Source organism: Canis aureus, chromosome 33 (genome assembly GCF_053574225.1).
Source record: "Canis aureus isolate CA01 chromosome 33, VMU_Caureus_v.1.0, whole genome shotgun sequence".
NCBI lineage: Eukaryota > Metazoa > Chordata > Mammalia > Carnivora > Canidae > Canis > Canis aureus.
Genome location: NC_135643.1, coordinates 12,928,928 through 12,949,510, shown reverse-complemented (window position 1 = coordinate 12,949,510; position 20,583 = coordinate 12,928,928). Strand labels below are relative to the sequence as shown.

The following is a 20,583-nucleotide window of genomic DNA, read 5'->3' as shown; positions in this document are numbered from 1 at the left end:
ATCATACAGTTGGCATGGCTGTTAATTAATTCCAATTAAGGCTAATAGAGTACTGACTTTATTCCCTTGAAGTAAATGGATAATTGTCATTGAAAGCCCTTTGAGGATTGGACCACAGCATAGAAAGTAAGAAATAATAACAAGTGATTGGACAAAGATCAGAAGAAAAAATTCGTCTTGAAATTAACACAAGATAATAATAATAATAGCTAACATTTTATTGAATGCATTATTGAATGCAATAGTGAATTTGCATTTTATTGAATGCATTATCGAAGCATTGAATATTGCTATTCAATGAATAGCAATAGCATTATTGAATGCTAACTATTGCTCACATATTTTGCCAAGCATTTTATATACATCATCTCTTTTTGTCTTTTAATCCTCACAGTATTCCTATGAGAAAGGTACTCCTACTGTTTCTGTTTCATAGATAAGGGAAATTGGGGCTTAAGACTAATTACAATTCACACAGAGGCAGGAGAGTCCTTAATCCACATTTCACTGATAGCATAAAATTCCATGCTACTAGCCATTAAGTAATATCAAAACCCTTACAAACAAAAGACCAATCTGATGTATATTTGAAAATAGAAATAAGTTAGAATAAAATAATAAATAACACAAGGTTGAAAGATTCAGAAATCAAGCATTAAAAAAAAATAAAAAGATAAATTCAGAATCTGTCAGTCTGTTTTCTGAACTATTAGAAATTACCCTGACCATAAGGTATCTTGTGCTACAGAAGGGAAGGATGCTTCCATGCATTTCATAAAGCTCCAAAAGTGAATCAGATACACCCTCCTAGTGAAGACCATTGGTTTGAACAGATGCATCCTATAATAGATACAAGTGATTCATTAGCCCACCATATGTTGGGAATATTAATTGAGACATAGGGTTGAATGTGATAGGGATGGCACTGTTGTCATTAATTACCATTATGAAAATTGGCTTCCAATTTGGGTGGCTACCAAATACTCATTGGGCATGGATATAGCACATGTTAGGAAAACATCCTTTTGCAAAAATAGAACACTTTATTAAAGTTGCTAATGGCTTAGTCAGCCATACATATAAGGAGGAAATAATAAAAGTTTAATTATACTAAAGATCAAGACAGCAAAGAAATAAATATCTAAATTTAACAGCATACCTTTCATAAAGTGTTCAATTGCTTTTAAATTAAAATTTTAGTGCCTTGTACGATTTTTAGCTCCCAAGATTTAGGAAGTCACAAAATAACACCCTTCCTTTCTATTCCCGGGTTTAAAACCAACTGAGAGAAAGATACAGAGATCATAGAGATAGATACTAAAAATATAGTATATCATTGCTCCAGGGATAAGGTCACTGAAAAAATTGTACCTGATGGACCTGCATCTGTCCACTATGAGATGAAAGAGAAGATTCTTGGAAGGCAAGAAGTAGCTTTTCTTGAGACTGATATATTCATTACATATTAATAATAGGATGTTTGAGATAAATCAGGTAGAGGTTTGTGTATTCTTACTTAAATTTCTGAGTCCCAGTCTTCCCTAAGTAAGTTGACTATTAAATGCCAGACTTATAATTCGAAACTAACTTAGGTGATGGAGGAGGATGGATGGTTGGAGGTGAAGGTAATTGTAAAACATACTTCTAAATATGTTTTATAAAAAATAAATATAAATATAAAACATAATTTTAAAACAACTGTTCTACCTCCATTGTATAGTAGTTCATGAATCTGCTTTCTGCTATTTTATAGTAGATTAATAATTAATAAGACTTTTTAATGAATCCAAGTGGCATTGATTAAATCTTGAAAATACTTTCCAAATGAAAAAAATCAGCTTATTCATTATTATTGTTTTGTGTTCCGATTATCTATTACTGTATAAAACCCCCAAAAATTAGCAACTTAAAATGACTTATTTTGTTCCTAAATAAGCAATTTGGGCAAGTCTCGGTGGTGTCATCTTGACTCTACTCTACTCAGCTTCAACCAGAATGGCTCCAAGGCTGGGATCAAAAGTCATCTAAAAATTTGGTCACTCTTATGTTTGTCAGTCAGTGCAGGCTGTTGACTGAAACCTTAGCTGGAACTGTCTACTAGAACATCTTTTTTTTTTCTTTTTTTTCAAATTTTTATTTAAATTCTACTTAGCTAACATATAGTACAATATTGGTTTCAGGAGTAGAATTCAGTGATTCGTACCAGAGCATCTACAAATGGCCTTTCCATGTGGCCTGAGCTTCCTCCCAACATGGTGGCTAGATTCTTTGGGCAAGTATCCTGAGAGAAAGACAGAGCCAGGGAGAAGCTGTATCACTTTTTATGACTGAGCCTCTGAAGCCTCACTTCTACCACATTGCATCCATTGGGGCAGTTACAAAGATCCACTCAAGCCAAGTCCCAGGGAGAAGAGAAGTAGACACACTGAGTCTCTTGTGCCACATTCTCTTCACCTGGGTAGTCACAGAGGGCTGTCAAGTTTCAAAGGGAAGGGAAACAGACCACTTCTTGATGGGATAATGGCAAACTGCTAGAACATCTGGTCCTGGGCATATTGCTTTGGCAATTTTTGGAAAAGTTTGCCACATTTAGCAAACTTCTTTTCAAAAATCATGAAGTATGAAAAGTAAGATTTGATTTCATTTAGTTACAGAGAAAAGAAAATCTAAAGGCTTTTTCAAGGGGAAACAAAGAAATATGAATGGTTACCCTTCTGCAAACCACAGATTTCCTGAGGTTTTGTGTCAGTGGGGATTTTATTCTAGCAGTCAAAGGTATAGTTTGACCCTAGAACTTTATGAGCGCATCTCAGAGCAGTAGCTGAGGATATAAGTAAAATGCTCATCTGCTTGAGGCTTATTTTAGAAATAAGTCACAGATGAATCACTAAATAGCTTATGGTTATGTTTTTATTGATTTATGACTCACCATGTGCTCCTATCTTTCAGGCAAAAATAATGTCTTTCCATGTAGGTGATTTGCTCTATTAGACCTCATGGGGGAAAAAGAGTTCTTTGCTTTATGTTTTACTCTGACAAGGTAATGGCTCTTGTCCTGCTCTTGAGAAGTGACTAAGATGCTCAGTAGGGGAAACGCATGAACTTTTCAAGCTATATAAATTCCATTTATAAAATTACATCTATTCAAGCATTATTATCTGAAAGAGTTAATGCTCCTTTTGAGCAGACAAAATTTATTCCTAAGACCTAGGCCTCACAATATACACAGGCTTCCTCCCACAAAAAAAGGAGATCATAGATCCAGTCTGGGAAATTGTGCTACAGGTCAGGGAAAATGGGTCAGATGACCTCTACAGTGCTTAGGTAGTTTTTGTCCACTGTCAAAAGCACAGGATAACCTCCTCTATTTCATGGATTTGTACTTTTATTCACACCATTTTCTCCCACCTGAGAGAGCTCTACTTCCAGCTCAACCATCATCACCTCCAGGAACCCACCAAAAGCCTCTCTGTGCTTCTCCAACATTCTAATTACTACAAGTCTATCAACATCAACCCAATGTCAGATGTAATTACTCATTTTTAATTCAATATCATATTTTATACATTATATCTCTCTTTTGTATTTTTTGGCACTTTATTCAATATGTTGAGCTCTTTTTTTTTGGTTGGAAGAATATTTTAAAAGGTTAGATTCACAGTTAAGATGCTTTATAATCTGCTGACAAAAGAACTTTTCATTCATAATACTTTCACATGTGATTTTGGGAATGGTTGTAGGTTTTTTTTTATGTCAACAGCATTGTCACAGGGGAATCATAAAATTGTAATACAAAAGAAAATTTGGTAGTTGTCTTGAATTATTCTCTATTTCCTCACCCATTGAAGACATTGTAATTCTTGTTCCTTTGGTATCCAAAATAAGATCTGTCAGATAGAACTGGGATTTCCAATATTAGCTAGCCTCATGTTAGAATCCTCATGGGCACTTTTTAAAAAATGCTGCCCCCTAGATCTTATCCCATACCAATTAAATCAGAATCTCTGGGGAAGAATTCAGGTATCAGGGTATTAAGATTTTTTAAAAAGTTTTCTTGCATCATGCAGTGGTCGGCCAAGATGGGGAACCACCAACATGGAGGATATCCAATGATGTTTTTCTCGATGAAGTTTGTCTATTGAGTACTGACTTCCCATTATAGGTCCTTGAAGTATCTGCATTCTACAAAAATGTAAGTACTTTTCTTCTTCCTCAGCTAGCATAAGTAGGAATTTCATATACAAATGCACTTAAAGCCACACAAATGCATTTAAACCCTATACAAATTTTCTACAAAAATTATTTATAAAGTAAAAAAAAAAATTAGGTAATAATATAACCCAAAACAGAAGAAACTAAAGATATTCCAGATGTTATCATGGCCAACATGATTTGGCTAATTATAAGACAGAATAATCCAGGCCATAGTTTTTGGATGGTGTTCAGGGGAAATGTTTAAGCCAAATTCCATGTTTGGTATATTTTTCTATAACTCAATATACCATAACCACAACTTAATGTATTGGTGATAACAAACACACTAAGATAAATTGGTAGTTAAAATTAGTTTTGTGGTGCTCCTGCTATACCTATGCGTGTAACACACACACACACACACACACACACACACACACACACTTTCCTGGAAATCAGACCTGCCCAGATCTGCTCACGTAAAGCTATACAAGAGAGTTTATTACTAAAGCATATGTGTGATATTCTCAACCATATGCTGGCAAGATTTAGAAATACTGGCTTTGGAAATGTACTTCTCCTAGCAAAATATATATATATATATATACATCAGTCGCAAAATAAGTGAATGATAATATATCACATTACAATAATATAATGTCATCAGTAATTTAATACTTCCCCCGCCATCGTCGGGTCTGCCCTGGGCTGATTGGTGGTGAGTGATCCCTGCGGCGTCCGACACAGGGGCCGAGGGAGACCAGCAGGCGGAGGGAGAACATGGTAAGAAGTGGTGCTCACTTTCTCCATTCCCCCAGCGTGATTCAACCAGGCTACAAAGGACAGCCCGAAAACCATTGTTTGCAGCGACTGAGTTTATGTGGGACACTCGGCCAGACCCCTGAACCACAGAGCTCAAGCCAAGATCATTGCTTTACTTTGTATTTACTACTGTGTGAGTCAATTGGTTCCACTTCAGGTCTCTGCTTAAATTCCTGGCATAAATGGAAGTGTGTTTGGTTTAAAAAAAAAATTTTTTTTAGGTGCTCCTTTTCAGACTTTCACATTTATTATAGGGAATAGAAGCATTATTAAATATTACTTTAACACAACTATGCCCAAATATTGTTCTTTCAAGCTTCCATGTCAGTTTGATGAAGAAGTATCTGATATTTTAAAGTGGTTTGTTGTTTGTAACAGTGATCATTTACCCTTTTACAACTACTTATTTTTATGACTCCATTATATGAAACGAAAAATGTATTAAGTAAATTGTGTGTTGATTCTGATAAAGTGTAGCAGTTCTCATCTGTAACCATAGATTCTACTAGCAAATGTGTCTTAATAAATGAGCTATATTTTGGTAATTGAGCTTATAAGTAAATGCATATGTGAGCTTATGTATTACCACTTATTAACAAAATAAAATTTATAGAAGTATTTCAGATTAATTTTCTCAGGGAGGTGGAAAATAAAAGTGTTTTAAGAGAAAAAAAAACTTGAAAGCCCACTGATGTAAGAGACTGGAATTAAATGTCTATCGAATTTTTCCTTTCCTTCCATTTTCATTATGCAAACTTTACTTCTGATAAGTAACTTTTGTTACTTCATCGTTCATCTAAGCTATTCCAGTAATCCCTTAAATGCTCACCTTGTCTCCAGTATAACCATCAGAATTCCTGTTCCCCATTGCCAATTGAGGAATCTTTCTAAAACCTTGATGTGATCATGTCAGTCTACTGATTAAAAACCTTCAGTGTTTCCCCATTGCTTATACATCAGGTCTGAACTCAGGAGGTTATACAAGACCCTTCAAGTCTCCTTTTCTAGACTGCCCCCACCCCCCACCTCGACATCCATCCAGTAACTGTTTCCCGCCTCCCCCCACCCCCCTATCGGCTGGCCTTCGTTCCATAGGACTCCTCTACCACATTACCATGATTGACACAGGCTGTTCCTCTTCCTGGAATGTTCTTATCCCTTCTCCTTCCTTTGAAAGAAATGCAAATTCATTCTTCAAAACCCTAATTAACTGCCACTTCCTCTGTGAGGCTTTCCTTGCTCTCCTCTCAAATTCTTTATTTGTATGAGTCTGTTTCTTTTGCTAGACATGAGCTCCTTAGGAGCTGAGACTAGACTATAAATAAGTCAATTTAGCATAGCAACCACAGCAAATTACACAATGCTTAATATACAATGGGTACTTAGTATCCGTTAAAGCATGCCACATCACAATTCTTGAGAGTCTCTACTACCAAGCCCCTGGCTATTTAAAAATCAATTTTCAGTATAAAGTAGGTCTAAATTTCTGTAATGGTACTCAACGCAATTACAAGTCTAATATTACTGGATACTACCTCGGGTTCCCAAGAAACTAGACTCAGTATCCAAGTGAGAAGTAACTGCTTACTACTTTTCAAATACACATGGTTATTACAATGAAAAATCTGTATGGTAAGTAGATCCTGCTAGGAGAGTCAAATTACCAGATTGAGACTCTAAATGTTTGGTATCTCAATGAAGTTCTATAGTTGTCTAAACCTATGTGTTCCCAGAAAACCAAACATCCTCCTTAGTAAGATATCTTTTTTTTTTTTCCAGATAAATCTCAGGGAGGTTGAGAAAAGCCAATGATGCATATAACAGCTCAAAAATCATGTTTAAGCTACTTGAGATTCCCTCAAGTCTATTATATTGCAAGCAAAATGTTTGTCAGTTGCACATTTTGTAATCAGTAGACCTCAGAACCTTGGATTTGGGGGGTGGGTAGTGGGGCTAGCGGAAGCTATTCTTTGCTTGGTCATATTCTCCTTGAGGTATATTTTCTTAGATTGTCAACTTTTAGAGATTCTAGTTCATAATTAATGAACCCCTAATGAAATAGGCTAATTAGGAAAGATAACAATAATAGCATGTTAATGGTTTACAGCTACATCAGCTAATTCAATCAGGATTTCTGTCCTTTCAGGAGGCAGGAATGGGAGTGGCAGAGAAGCTGAAATAGGCATTCCTCGGGATCCATTAGGACTAGGGTTTGACATCAAAATGTCTCCAGTTTGGCTTGACTCTTAAGAGCTATTAGATTTAGATGTTTTTTTCCTGGGATCTGGGCAGCTTTGTAGTTCAGCATGGGAGACTACTGTATAAGGCTCCTGAAAGCATCATTGGCAAGTTTAGAAAATGAAGATGGTGTTTACCATATCTATCTCAAGATGGAGGAGTAGATATAATAAAAGGAATGCTTCAGAAAGCCCCATGGGATAATTGGTGAAGGAACCCGGTCCTCCTCCCAAAAAAGAGCATGCTGAAATAATACGATTTTAGAGGTAGGGTGGGGCAAAAGAGCTTCAGGGTTTCATTTTGGTTCCCGCCTCCCAGGGGACTTCTCTGCGCTTTGCTGGAGCAAACTGGGAGCACCACCAGAGGCATCCCTGCCCTGCAGGGCCACATGGCTACGTAGAAGGAAATGGTGCTGAGCCTTCATTGCCTTTACTCTCTTATCTGAAAAGAGCAGAACATTCTGCATAGATATGTTGAGAGGGTTAAGTGAATTACTATGCATAAAATATGTACAACAGAGTCTGGCACAAGTAAGAGTTCAATTAATTACAGTGACTTAAAACATTTTCAAGAATACTATTTCAAACTAGTGCCAAATTAATCTCTAGCCAGGAATGCCCACACGCCCCTATGTTCACCTAGCATTGTCTATGGGATTTTGCCATTGCCACTTCTATTATATTTTACATCTTTTAGACCTGAAGAACAAGGTAACTATAAATAAATTGCATAGACCGCAAATCTAGAAATAAAATTAAATGCATAACTTTTCTTGGAGAAAGTCAGCTAATTATGGTTAGAAACATGACAAAAGGATTTCTTCTTGAGAATACATTCCTCCCCCTCAACTTTTTTTTTTTTTTTTTTTTTCTGGAAAACACAGTCCTAAAGGACTTATTGAATTCTGAGGTACCTATTTGAAAATCTCAACTTATTCTTTTAATTCTTCCAGCAGAACCTTTACTATACACATGCCCCTTTATGACAGCAACCTGAGCCTAGCTCCGTAGGGTGGGCAGTAGGCATCTCTCACTTTAGGGATCTGTGTCTTTGGTTTCTCAGTAACTCAGAAGACACACAACACAAATGTATTCTCCATTTAGAGCATTATAACAGCAAAGCCATGGTGACTATAGAGTTATCCAGTGATGTAAATGGAAAAATACAAGAAGGCTCTTTGGAAAGTAAGATAAACCAGTCTTAGCAGTAACTTTGCAAAAGTTGAAAATACATCTACAAAACAAGATTATCTGTTTCTTGCTTTACAAAATGTAGTATATTTTTCTTTCCATTATTTAGAAGGATCATCAAAATCAAGATGAAGTAGATATTTGGGATCTAGTTGGATATTTTATTTAAAAAAAAAAAAAAAACCACTATGGCCTGCTAGGTATTGAGTTATATGCTGAACAGCTTAGGGAACAAAATAGATGTGAACCCTAATTTCATGGAAATTAATTTAAGCCTGCATTTCAGATTTAGTGTGCATAACAACTATCTAGAAAGTTTATTTAAAATGTAAGTTCTCAAAAAAAAAATGTAAGTTCTCAGGACTTGGATTCTGATTTGGGTAATCTGGGGGAAGCTCAGAAATCCATATTTTTCACAGATGATGCTGATGTAGATTATCCAATAACCACATGCTGAAAACATTGGAATAGTTAATAATCCAGGCAAACCTTGTAAGAGTTTATTATTAACATTTTCCATAGCAGTGATTTATAATGAAGAGACACAGAAGGTAAATACAAGCCTTCCATATCACATTGCAGGAATAGACAAAGTATATCTGTAAATGGAGGAAAGGATTCTCCTTCCCAGAGACTTTGCATCAGATGCAAGCTGTGTGGTTATATGGGCTCTTCCAGGCACTTGATCTTCCAGCTGTGACCAAGTCTCTCAGGACTCCACAGTATGTGTTCAGCCTCTTTCCCAAGCCCCTCTGCTTCTCATCCAGCTGTGCAGAGAACAAGCCAACTGAGTCAACACGAGCTATATTTACCCCAAGCAAAAGACTGTCACTAGCAGCAGGGGATTCTGACATCTGGTAGCACCAGATGATTAAGAAGGGCATTTGGCAAATCAAAGTAGGTGAAGCTTAGGAAAGACAGCTGCTTTGTGAGATCAGGATTAAACCAAGCTGGTTAGAAGGAGAAGTGTCTCAAATAATAGCAGACTTGCCTGACAGTTTGCAAAACTGCTCCTTCATTCCCCAACAGGTTCATCCTTAACAGATAACTGCACAAAGCAACTTGTATGACTGGATACTATTTTATATAAAATGAGTATCATGTAAAATGGAATATCCCTTCATAGATTATTTTTCTCTGCCTGAATATTAGGAAAAAACATTTCTTAGCAATACTGAGGAATTCTGAATAGCTTGCATCAGTAAGTTTTCTCGTGAGAATTTTGATTTATTTGTCCTGTTGGGGCAGCTACAGAAACAGATACTATGCGCGACAGTGTTGTGATTTTTTTTAGTAAGGCAAGGAAAGTAGCTTCTCAATTTTTTTTATAAAGACAGGCTGCTCAAGCACATCTTTCTAAATGACCCTTGCAGGAAACATAGAAATCCCTGTATAATTCTCCACCTTGGGTTAATATCTTGATGTCTCTGAGATGCTGATGGTTCCTTCTATATCTGGGAGCTCAAGCAGCACAAAATAGGGATAAGGTCTAGAGTGAAAGATTAGTAAAAAAGAAAGCCTGTGTCAAGAAGACAGACAATTTGCATCACAGAAGTCATTAAGCAGGTTTCTGAAACCCAGCTGGTAGAGTGGAGATTAAAGGAGTGGGAAAGAAAAAAAAAGAAAAGAAAAGAAAAAGAAAAAGGAAAAAAAAAGAAAAAAAAAAAAACGGAGTGGGAAATTCAACCCCTGGCGATGGGCAAAGAGGGAAAGGGTAGGAGAGGGAGAAGGGGTGGATAGGGGTTCAGTGTTTCCTGGCATGACCTTAGGCTCTTTGCCATTAGGATTTGCCTATACATCATTCTTGCATTTATTCATTTCATTCTGCTAGCAGATATTTCACTGAAATGCCCACAATGTGCTCTGTCCGGTGCTTGGTACTGGGTATATCAAAGTGAGCAAAACAATGAACTCCCACACCCTGCCCTGCTTTGCATACATTCCTCAAGATGAACAGACTGTGCTGGATGATTCACAACTTAGGAGCGTGAGGAAAGTATGACTGTTGCTACAGTCCTTGAAATCTTCTGACTTGTTCACGTAGCTTACCTTTTGTCCTTGTGCTAATTAGCAAGCATCCACTTTTGTCAGTTGCACTAAAATACAGCCAAAAAAAAAAAAAAAGGCAGATTAGAGCCATTAAATAATTATGAAACAATTTAATACAGCTTCAAGTGCTTTAACTAAGGATGTTTAATACCCTCAAAGATAGTTGCAATCTGAGTTTTCCCATTATCCAAATCATCTCCTGACTGTTAGCTGGTAGTGAAGAATATGAAACCTTCTAATGCCATAATGTGGCAATAATGTCGAATTAATACATTATAAAACATTCTGAAGTGTCAGTACTAAATAATTTTTAAATGTATGCTATCCAAGAGTGCTTATTAATTTTAAAGTTTGTCTCATCAGTGATGCTTCTTAACCAATGTAAAGAGTTCAGATATTCTTTCTTCGGTCTTGTTTACTTACTTTCATTACTGCCTTCTAGACTCTCTGTAAGAAATATTCTCAAGGCTATGTCAATAAAAGGGATGGAGAGAGATCCAGAAAGGCATCAATATTTGATCTCCGTGCACATTGTCTAGCTTCCCTACTATCCCGATTCTCAGATATTAATAATAACAATTACTATTTGCTAAGTGACAAAAACTTGTCAGGCATTGTGCTAGATCTTGCACTAGCATTTACTCAAGTAATATATGTTATATACAGCAGTATGTCAAGTAGGCTTAGAGAGGTGGGGTCTACATAGCTAGTGAGCAAAAGTGAGAGATCCAAGTCAGGGGACTAGATTCCTAGATTTATTGCCTCCACTTCACCCCCATCCCACCCTACCAACACCTTATTAAAGTTTCCTACTATTTCTCAAGGACATAAGTAGCTTTTCTAAGTGTCCCAAAACTATAAGGAAAAAAAGATCATGTATTCTCTGTCTACCATGCATAGAAATACACATGGATGTGAGTGATCAGTTTGTTAATTATAGTATTCAAATCTTTATATGTGATAGGATTAAAATATGGCATGTTGGCATATTGAATATTTTAAACTGAAGGAATTGGAGAAAAGAGCAGAAACAAGCAGGAACCTCACCCTAAACTTCTCTCCCAAATCACCCACCCTTCTGCTCTGAAATAGGTCATTAAGCCTTCATATGAGAGATGCCCTCTCTATATTTGGAGGAAAACAATGTCCTTATCTCCAGAAACAAAGGAACCCTGAAAAGTATCCAAACAGGCTTTGCTAAGTTCCACCAATTGATCATACTTGCTCACCTTCCTTAACCTATCATATCCTCTATTACCACCCACTTTCCATCAAACCTCGCATAAAAATACCCAGATCTGTTTCTTTAGGCCTTAGTTTCCTTATGAAGGCTCCTTTGTCACATAAAATTTACATTAAATATATGTGTATACTTTTCTTGTTACTGTTTGTCAGTTTCATTTTCAGACTCAGCCAGGAACCAAAAGAGAGTAGAGAAAAACTTCTTCCTCCCCAAATATGTTTCCTTAATCTTTGGCTAATTGGTCTGTCAAATTCCCTCAGAAGATAAAAATGCTTGTTAAGTTCATTTGATTTAAAAATATAAAACTTTTCAGCGCAGAATTTTTTTCTTCCTGTTGCTTTATGAGTTATTGCTTCTCCTCTACCTGTTCTTTTTCTCTTTTTAAATTGACTATGATTTGCATATTAAGCTCCTGGATCTGGCTGCCTTATCTCCTTATCTTTTAAGTCATGACTCCCATTTATGATGTTTTTATTCCATACTGTGTGATTGTACATCAATTTGATTTTACAGATTATTAAACTAACTCAGCAAGATCCGCTCTCTTTTCATTTCATTTGTTCTTGTTTTTTTAATTACATAGTCATTCAAACAACAGCTATGGAGCATCTATAGTGTCCTCGGCACTGGTCTAGGCTCTTGGAGCCTATGAATGGATAAAACAGATAACTATCCCTACCTATACAAAACTTAAAATTTAGTGTGGAAATATAGATATTAACAATAAACATAATAATTAATTATATAACATTTTAGAAAATAATAAATACTATAGAAGAGAAGAAAAAAATGAAGTAGGGTAAGGAACATTAAAAATTCAGGAAGGGGGGATCCCTGGGTGGCTCAGCAGTTTAGCGCCGCCTTTGGCCCAGGGCCTGATCCTGGAGTCCCAGGATCAAGTCCCACATCGAGTTCCCTGCATGGAGCCTGCTTCTCCCTCTGCCTGTGTCTCTGCTTCTCTCTCTGTGTCTCTCACAAATAAATAAATAAAATCTTTAATAAATAAATAAATAATAAAAATAAAAATTCAGGAAGGTAGGAACAAGATGTCTGTATTAATAGATGGAGTAGGCCTCAGTGAGAAAATGAGATTTGGGTGATGACATGAAGGAGGTAGAGAGTAGGATATACTGATAACTGGGGAGAGGCAGAAAGAACAAGTGAACTGACTTGACCTTAAAGTGGAAGAATATCTGCTTTGGGTACCAGTATGGCTGGAGCACAGTGAGTGATGGGCAGTGTAATAGGAAATAAGGTCAGAAATAATGAGGAAGAGTGGAATAGATCATATAAGACCTTACAGTTCCCTCAAATAGTTTCTATTCTCAGTGAAATGGAGAGATATTGAGGATTTTGAGCAGAGGAGTCATATAACATGACAAGTCTTTTAAATGGGCTCACTCTGTCTACTCTGCTGAAAAGAAACTCCAGGAGTCAAGTATTAAAGAGGGAGACTCACAGGAAGGGTATTCCAGAAATTTAAGTGAAAAATGATGATAGCTGGGACCAGGGAATTGATATTGGTGAGAGGGAGACATGAATATATTCTGTAGAACTCACACAAATCCCTGGCAGACAAACAATGGAATATACCAGAGAAAGAGAGGAATCAAGCATGACTCCAAGGTTTTGGGCCTGAACAATTAGAAAAATGAAGTTATCATTAACTGAGATGTAGAAGTCTGCAGGTATTTGGAGGAAGAACAAGAATTCAATTTTGTATATGCTGACTTTAAAATATCTATTAAATATCTAAATGGAGACATCAGGTTGGCAGTTGAATATTAATGTTACTTTTCTATTTCTGTTGTATCAAATTATCATAAACTCAGTCATTTTAAACATTTATTATATTACAATTCTGTGGTTGAGAAGTTCAACATGGGTCTTATTGGTCTAACATCAAGGTATTGGCAGGGGTGCATTTCTTACCATGGGCTCATGGCAAGAATCAGTTTCTTGCTAATCTGTTCTTGGCAGAATTCAGTTCCTTGCAGTTGCAGGACTGAGATCCCTGTTTGCCGCTGGTTGTCATTGGAGGGTCAATCCCAGTTTCTAGAGGCCATTCACATTCCTTAGTAGTTCTCCCTTCCTCCATCTTCAAAGTCAGCAAGGGTAAGTTGAATTCTTCTCACTCTTCAAATCATTTCTCTCTCTTCTTTCTCCCCATGTCTCTGACTCACTTTCTTTGCCTTCCTCTTCAACTTTTAAGGACTCATGTGGTTATATTGGGCCCACCTAGAAAATTCAGGATACTCTCCTCATCTTAAGGTCCTTAACCTTAATCATATTCACAAACTCCCTGTTGCTATGTAAGCCAAGATATTCACAGGTTTGCAGATTAAAGCATGAACATCTTTAGGCAACCAATATTCTGCCTATAGAATATTTCTGCTTACTTACATATCTACAGATAAATAAACCTGAAATTCTTTTTTTTAATTTTTATATTTTTTTATTGAAGTTCAATTTGCCAACATATAACACCCAGTGCTCATCCTGTCAAGTGCTCCCCTCAGTGCCCATCACCCAGTCACCCCATCCCCCCGCCCACCTCCCCTTCCCTACCCCTTGTTCATTTCCCAGTTAGGAGTCTCTCATGTTTTGTCACCCTCTCTGATTTTTCCCACTCATTTTCTCTCCTTTCCCCTATAATCCCTTTCACTATTTCTTATATTCCCCGTATGAGTGAAACCATATAATGATTGACCTTCTCTGATTGAGTTACTTCACTCAGCATGATACCCTCCAGTTGCATCCATGTCAAAGCAAATGGTGGGTATTCGTCATTTCTAATGGCTGAGTAATATTCCATTGTATACATGGACAAGATCTTCTTTATCCATTCATCTTTCATTGGACACTGAAGCTCCTTCCACAGTTTGGCTATTGTGGAAGGCAAGGGAAACAGAAGCAAAAACGAACTATTGGGACTTGATCAAGATAAACAAGCTTTGGCACAGCAAAAGAAACAGTCAACAAAACTAAAAGACAGCCTTGGGAGAATGAGAGAAGATATTTGCAAATGACATATCAGATAAAGAGCTAGTATCCAAGATCTATGAAGAACTTCTTAAACTCAACAACAAAGAAACAAACAATCCAATCACGAAACTGACAAGACATGAACAGAAATTTCACCAAAGAAGACATACACATGGCCAAAAGCACATGAGAAAATGTTCTGCATCACTTGCCATCAGGGAAATACAAATCAAAACCACAATGTGATACTACCTCACACCAGTGAGAATGGTAAAAATTAACAAGACAGGAAACAACAAATGTTGGAGAGGATGTGGAGAAAGGAGAACCCTCTTGCACTTTTGGTGGGAATGTGAACTGGTGCAGCCACTCTGGAAAACTCTGTGGAGGTTCCTCAAAGAATTAAAAATGGAGCTATCCTACAACCCAGCATTTGCACTACTGGGGACTTACCCCAAAGATACAGATGCTGTGAAAGGCCAAGACACCTGCCCCCCAATGTTTATAGTAGCAATGTTCACAATAAATCTGGAATTCAAGAGAGAGGTTTAAGCTGAGGATATAAATTTGGATTAGAAGGCATGCAGATGAGTCAGAGTGGAGTTAATTTAGATAAACAAGACAAAGGTTTGAACTCTGAATGAAGAGAGGAATCCATCAAAAGAGGCTAAAAAGAAAGAAGAAGGAGGAAAGAAAAAAAGGAAGGAAGGAAGAAAGAAAGAGTTAATGAGGTAAAAGGATAAACAAGAGAGTGTGGTTTTCTGGAAGTGAAGTGAATACATTATGTTTTTTTGATTTTGGGAAGTTCTTTTGGTCTTCTCTCCGTCACCTTATCTCCTTTAGAATTTTCATTCCTTTAGCATAGTGTGCTTCTGTTACTACTATTTTGTTTTAGTTGCATCTCTCTCTTTTTATGGTTTAGTGTTCCTGAGCTCCTTAAAAACTCCCTGCTGTTTCTTTGCCTCCTTGTTTCAGGGCACATGGTTACCTCAGAAACTGTGTGGGCCAATCCAGAAATGGATTTCAAATAATTCAGTTAAAACAGAAAATTCTTTTCCAGTGGGAAGCCAAACAGGCAAACTGAAGTCTCTCTTGAGATAGGAAATTGATCTTCATGATAACTTGGCTGTGAAAGAATAGTAGAATGAGTTCTCATATAACCCAATGAAATGGCATCAGTTTAACTCAATGATACGAATGCCTCCCTAAAGCTGCCAGCATTTCTGAGATTATCAGACCTTCCCCAGGGACAATTATATTAGAATAATAATTCTGTTCTGGGTTGGGAAGTGAATTAAGTCACCCATTTGCTAGGTATCTGTTCTGGAAAATTAGTCACCCTTGCCTCAATTCTGCTGGAAAGGCAAACCTCCTCCAAAGTTCATGGACTCCCAATATCTCCCTCATGTCATAAACAATTTAGCAGGGATTTGAAAAGGATAAGAGATCATAGATAAGAAGGCAGGTTGCCATTCAGTCTACAGTTTAAAATAACACCTTTTCTGCTCTCATTAAAAAGCTTCATGCTCCCACATAAAAATCTTATTATGCCTGAAAAAAAAATGTAGGGATTTTTTTTACTATGGTCCTCAGACCAGTCTCAGAATTCAAACCACATAGGAGTGAATTGAGGACACAGGCTTTCAGGGACATCTAGTTCTGGTCAAATACCTGGGATACCTGAGAATGGACTTCCCAGTCCCCAAGGTCCAGAAGGAGCTCTCAGCTATGCCCCAGGTTTTTCTCTGTACTTGAACCTGGCTAACAGGCAGACACTTTAGAGTTGCTGGAAACAATGAATTGGGACTGAAAATGGCAAAGTAGTCTTCTCAGAGGAAGAAGAAAGATTATTCCTTCTTCCCTGCTGAAATTGGCTGAGACTCCTGTAATACAAATAACAAAAGGAAAACAAACAGAAATTTATTAACATGTGTATCTCATGTATACATGGGAGATACCCTGGAAGAATGAGTAACTAGCCAAGGTGGCTTAGAACTCCAACTAAATACCATCTCCAACTAAAGACGATAGAAAAAAGGTATTGGGTAAGGCAGCAATAGAGAGGTTACCAGGAAAAGCAACTGGTACATAAGAGTAAAGTTTGTCATGCAAATTTAAGTTGGTGTCTATTATAAGATTTTTATGTGATTTAGTCATCCTTCTCTTCCTGGTACAGAGAAGGAGACACTGTCACAAATGGAGATTCACTTTGTGAATGTAAATTTCCTTATAAAATACTAACTTCTACTCTGTTTTCAGAGCTTTTGACGTGAATGCTGTTCCTCAAAATAATCCTCATGGTAAAGAGACAACATATTCTGGGGTAGCATAGTCTGCTGCCTGGCATGTCTTCACCATGCATCAGCAAGCTATGTCCCAAATGAAGACCCTGAGAAAGCCTGCAAAGCTGCTTTCCACTGAGAAGGAAGTTATTCTTTCTGTATTCTTTCCATTAAAACAAACAAAAAACTACTTTATTTCCTCTAATTGTATGTGTTAGATTCTTTCTGTCAAATCCAATCTCACTGAGATTTCCAGAAAACTGGGAAGATCCTGATTTTGTGAGGTTTGAAGCTAATACAATGAGGGGAGGAATTGGGTTCTTTAAGAAACAGAATACAGGGGTGCCTGGGTGGCTCAGTCAGTTAAGCATGTGACTCTTGATTTCAGCTCAGGTCATGATCTCAGAGTTGGGATTGAGCCCCATGTTGGACTCTGTACTTAGCATGGAGTCTGCTTGCCCCTCACACCCTGCTCCTCTCCCTGTTCTCTCAAATAAATAAATAGAATCTTAAAAAAGAAAAAGAATACAAATTTATAAATGCAAAATCAAGGTAAAAGTTAATATTTATTTAGAGTTAAAATATATAGGGGCACCTGGGTGGCTCAGTGGTTGAGCATCTGCCTTCGTCTCAGATCATGATCCCAGGGTCCTGGGATTGAGTCCCACATCAGGCTCCCCACAGGGAGCCTGCTTCTCCCTCTGCCTGTGTGTCTGCCTCTCCATGTCTCTCATGAATATATAAATAATTTTTTAAAAAAATAATAAAAATATATAACATAAATTACTAGGAGCATGAAGATTCAGACTCTTCTAAAATCTCTTTAAGGCAGAATGCCTGGGTGGCTCAGTTGGTTAAAGATCTGCCTTCAGCTCAGGTCATGATCCCAGGGTCCTGGGATTGAGCCCCACATCCTTGCTCAACAAGGAGCTGCTTCTTCCTCTCCCGATTCTGTAATTCCAAGCACCAGCAGCACTCAAAAGTTTAAATTCCACCTTAAATTCTCCTTTAAAATTTGTGATTGCTTCTGTCCCAATCTACCTCATCATGCTTTGTATGGAGAAGCCATTTTCTACCTTGGGGTTACCATTGCTAGAAAGGTAATCCTATAGAACTGACTTAAGTTATTTTAAGTTATTTGTTCTTGATTTTTGGCATTATTAATAAATAATAACTTATTAATACTCAGTTGACAGAACATATGGAATTAAACATCCCATAGCATTATAATTTTCAAGATTTTGTGTGTGCATGTGGGACTACTCACTTACTACCTATATAAGCAACTTAAGGGCAGTTTGTCTTATTTATCTCTTAATTTCCAGAACCAAAAAAAGTACCTGGAATATATGTTAAATAGTTTTTTTGGATAATCAATAAAAGGACTGATCATTCAATATGTATTTCCTGTTGCCTTACATAATTATAAAATCCCAGAGAACTGAAATGATAGAACAGATACACAATTCAGAATAGTCTGCTGAAATTCCAGTTAACAGAAATGAGTAGTAAAACATTGCAGATTTTTTTCAGCATAAAGTGAAAAGTTAAAATAACTTCTTCCTAAAGTCTCCCTGTTATTAAAATTAGCATCTTCATATGATTTTTACTTGATGCTTTTGGTTTTTCAGCAAACAGAAAATAAATTGGTATCCTTTTCAACCTCTTCATTTTAGTTTCTTGTACCAGTGATTTCTTTGACTAGAAGGTACAGCCATCATACTTGGATCATTATACTGTCATTTTGCTTTTCATATATTAACATCTTATATATGCTTCCACAATATAGCAAAATATTACCGAAGTCTGGTATTCTCCTGCTGATCAGCCCTGCCTAACTCTCCCATCCCAGCAGGCACCCCTCCAAACCACCTCTTGTCCTGGGGGTGGGGGAAAGCCCCACCCACCAGCATGCCTACAATAATAACCACCCAGACACAACAGGAACCACATGCAGCCCACATGAGGGACACACCTGGACGAGCTGGTTCTGGGGACCAGGTGGGATAGCACTTCTAGGCCCCACAGGATACTCTCTACAAAAGGCCACTCCTCAACATCAGGAGGCATAGCTGATCCACTTACCATATAGAAACAAACACAGAAAGTTGGGCAAAATAAGAAGACAGAATGAAATGAAAGAACAAGACAAGACCTCAGAAAAAGAACTAAACAAAATAGAGATAAGCAATTTACTTGATAAAGGGTTCAAAGCATGGTCATAAAAATGATCACTGAACTTGAAAGAAAAATGGATAAACACTGTGAAAACTTCAACAAAGATATAGGAAATATAAAAAAAGAACCAATTAGAGCTGAAGAATATAATAGCTGAAATGAAAAATACACTAGAAGGAATTAACAGCAGATTAGGGGATTCAGAAAATGGGTCAGTGATCTGGAAGACAGTGCTGTGGAGACATCTGGGTGTCCCAGTCAGTTGAATGTCTGACTCTTGATTTTGGCTCAGGTCATGATCTCAGGATTGTGAGATTGAGCCCTGTGTAGGGTTCTGCACTGGGCATGGAATCTGCTTAAGATTCTCTCTCTCACACACACCCTGCCCCTCTCCCTCTGCCCTTCCCCTGTGCTCCCTCTCTCTCTCTTAACGTCTCTTTCTCTCTCTCTCTCTCTCTCTCTCTCTCTCTCTCTCAAAAAAAAAAAAAAAAAGGCAAGGTAATGTAAATCATCCAAGTTGAACAATAAAAAGAAAAAAAGATTTTTAAAAAAATGAAGATAGCTTAAGGAACATCTGGAATAACATTAAGTGTATTAACATTCTCATGATAGTGGTCCCAGAAGGAGGAGAGAGAGAAAAAAAGAGCAGAAAACTTATTTGAAGGAATAATGGCTATAAATCGTCCTGACCTGGCAAATGAAGAAGACATCCTGGTGCAGGAATCATAGAGAGCCTCAAATATGATGAACCCAAACTCATCCACATCAAAACACATAATTAAAATGTCAAAAATTAAAAATATAGAGAGAATCTTAAAAGCAACAGGAGGAAAGTAACTAGTTATGTACAAGGAAACAGCCAAAATCTTATCAGCTTATTTTATGGCAGAAATTTTGCAGGCCAGAAGAGAATGGAATGATATATTCAAGGTGCTGAAAAGAAAAAATGTACAACCAAGAATACCCTACCTGGCAACGTTATCATTCAGAATTAAAAGAGAGATATAGAGTTTCCCACACAAAAAAAGTTAAAAGAGCTCATCACCATGGAACCAGGCTTACAAGAAATGTTAAAAGCACTTCTTTAAACAGAAAAGAAAAGGTCATAACTAGTAAGAAAAGAAAATTAGTAAGATGTGGGAAAATCATGAAAGAAAAATTCTCACTGGTAGATACAAACCTACAGTAAAACTTACAAAATTAATATGAAGTTTAAAAGACAAGAGCAGTAAAGATAATTATATCACAATAATTAGTTAAGAAGTACACAAAAAAATGTAAAATATGGCATTAAATACATACAAATTGAGGGAATGTAAAAGTGTAGTGCTTTTCGAATGTGTTCAACATTAAGCAACCATCAACTTTAATAAACTGCTATATACGTGAACCTCATGGTACC

General features: G+C 37.0%; 1 long non-coding RNA gene across 2 annotated transcripts in view; it reads right to left on the bottom strand.

Annotated features, from left to right (window-relative positions):
* Positions 1-8,922: 8,922 nt before the first annotated feature.
* Positions 8,923-20,583, bottom strand: part of LOC144304342 (uncharacterized) — a 110,127-nt gene continuing 98,466 nt past the window's right edge. For both annotated transcript variants that reach the window (XR_013371242.1, XR_013371241.1), the window contains 6 exons: positions 16,393-16,604; positions 15,710-15,847; positions 14,447-14,622; positions 13,669-13,974; positions 10,494-10,540; positions 8,923-9,211 (listed from right to left, as the gene is read on the bottom strand). This is a non-coding gene — a long non-coding RNA (uncharacterized LOC144304342). The remainder of the gene's footprint in view (positions 9,212-10,493; positions 10,541-13,668; positions 13,975-14,446; positions 14,623-15,709; positions 15,848-16,392; positions 16,605-20,583) is intronic.